Source organism: Procambarus clarkii, chromosome 39 (assembly GCF_040958095.1).
Source record: "Procambarus clarkii isolate CNS0578487 chromosome 39, FALCON_Pclarkii_2.0, whole genome shotgun sequence".
NCBI classification, from domain to species: domain Eukaryota; kingdom Metazoa; phylum Arthropoda; class Malacostraca; order Decapoda; family Cambaridae; genus Procambarus; species Procambarus clarkii.
In genome coordinates, this window is record NC_091188.1 from 40,369,301 (window position 1) to 40,371,800 (window position 2,500).

The 2,500-nt window shown below is 45.1% G+C and overlaps 1 protein-coding gene across 1 annotated transcript in view; it reads right to left on the reverse strand.

Moving 5' to 3' along the window:
* Positions 1 to 2,500, reverse strand: part of LOC123749379 (uncharacterized protein DDB_G0283357-like) — a 76,779-nt gene that overhangs the window by 46,446 nt on the left and 27,833 nt on the right. The window lies entirely within an intron of this gene.

Genomic DNA, 2,500 nt, shown 5'->3' on the forward strand with positions numbered 1-2,500 from the left:
TAAAAAAGTTCTTTCTAATATCTCTGTGGCTCATTTGGGCACTCAATTTCCACCTGTGTCCCCTAGTGCGTGTGCCCCTTGTGTTAAACAGCCTGTCTTTATCAACCCTGTCAATTCCCTTGAGGATTTTGAATGTGGTGATCATGTCCCCCCTAACTCTTCTGTCTTCCAACGAAGTGAGGTTTAATTCCCGTAGTCTCTCCTCGTAGCTCATACCTCTCAGCTAGGGTACTAGTCTGGTGGCAAACCTTTGAACCTTTTCCATTTTAGTCTTATGCTTGACTAGATATGGACTCCATGCTGGAGCCGCATACTCCAGGATTGGTCTGACATATGTGGTATATAATGTTCTGAAAGATTCCTTACACAAGTTTCTAAAGGCCGTTCTTATGTTAGCCAACCTGGCATATGCTGCTGCTGTTATCCTCTTGATGTGAGCATCAGGGGACAGGTCTGGCGTGATATCAACCCCCAGGTCTTTCTCTCTCTCTGACTCTTGAAGTATTTCATCTCCCAAGTGATACCTTGCATCTGGTCTCCTGCTTCCTACCCCTATCTTCATTACATTACATTTGCTTGGATTAAACTCTAACAGCCATTTGTTCGACCATTCCTGCAGCTTGTCCAGGTCTTCTTGAAGCCTCAAGCTGTACTCTTCTGTCTTAATCCTTCTCATAATTTTGGCGTCGTCAGCAAACATTGAGAGGAATGAGTCTATACCCTCTGGGAGATCATTTACGTATATCAGAAACAGGATAGGTCCAAGTACAGAGCCCTGTGGGACTCCACTGGTGACTTCACGCTAGTCTGAGGTCTCACCCCTCACTGTAACTCTCTGCTTCCTATTGTTTAGGTACTCCCTTATCCACTGGAGCGCCCTACCAGTTACTCCTGGCTGTTTCTCTAGCTTATGCATCAACCTTTTATGGGGTACTGTGTCAAAGGCTTTCCGACAGTCCAAAAAAATGCAGTCCGCCCACCCTTCTCTTTCTTGTTTAATCTTTGTCACCTGATCATAGAATTCTATCAATCCTGTAATGCAAGATTTACCCTCCCTAAACCCATGTTGATGGGTTGTCACGAAGTCTCTTCTCTCCGGATGTGTTACCAGGTTTTTTCTCACGATCTTCTCCATCACCTTGCATGGTATACAAGTTAAGGACACTGGCCTGTAGTTCAGTGCCTCTTGTCTGTCACCCTTTTTGTATATTGGTACTACATTAGCAGTCTTCCATATTTCTGGTAGGTCCCCCGTTTCCAGTGACCTACTATACACTATGGAGAGTGGTAGGCAAAGTGCTCCTGCACACTCTTTCAATACCCATGGCGAGATTCCATCCGGCCCAACAGCTTTTCTCACATCCAGCTCCAATAGGTGCTTCTTGACCTCATCTCTTGTAATTTCGAACCTATCCAAGGTCACCTGGTTTGCTGCCACCTCTTCTAGCGCCGCGACATCTTCCTGTTCTATTGTAAAGACCTCCTGGAACCTTTTGTTGAGTTCTTCACACACCTCTTTGTCATTCTCTGTGTACCTGTCCTCGCCCACCCTAAGTTTCATCACCTGTTCCTTCACTGTTGTCTTCCTTCTTATGTGACTGTGTAGTAGTAGGGTTCGGTCTTGTCTTTATTAGCTATATCATTTTCATACCTTTTCTCAGGTGCTCTTCTCACACTAACATACTCGTTCCTGGTTCTCTGGTATCTCTCTCTCTACTTTCTGGTGTTCTGTTATTACGGAAGTTCCTCCATGCCCTTTTGTTCAGCTCCTTTGCTTTCATAAATTCCTTATTAAACCACGGATTGTTCCTTTGCTTCTCTGTTTTTTCCTGTCGGGCTGGGACAAACTTGCTTACAGCCTCCTGACATTTTTGGGTGACATAGTCCATCATGTCTTGTACGGACTTGGTTCCGAGTTCTGTGTCCCAATGTATATCCCATAGGAATTTATTCATCTCCTCATAGTTTCCCTTTCGGTACGCCAGCCCTTTGGTTCCCAGTTCTTTTTTGGGGGTGATAATTCCTAGCTCAACCAGGTACTCAAAGCTCAATACACTGTGATCACTCATTCCCAAGGGGGCTTCCAACTTAACTTCCCTTATATCCGACTCATTTAGGGTAAATATCAGATCAAGCAAGGCTGGTTCATCCCCTCCTCTCATTCTTGTCGGTCCCTTGACGTGTTGACTTAGAAAGTTTCTTGTTGCCACATCCAGCAGCTTAGCTCTCCATGTGTCTGGGCCTCCATGTGGGTCTCTGTTCCCCCAATCTATCTTCCCATGGTTGAAGTCTCCCATGATTAGTAGCCTGGATCTGTTCCTGCTAGCCACAGAAGCTGCTCTCTCTATTATATTGATGGTGGCCAAGTTGTTTCTATCATATTCCTGTCTGGGTCTTCTGACATTCGGTGGGGGGTTATATATGACTACTATTATAATTTTCTGTCCCCCAGTTGCTATGGTGCCTGATAAGTAGTCACTGAAACCTTCACAGTTCTGAA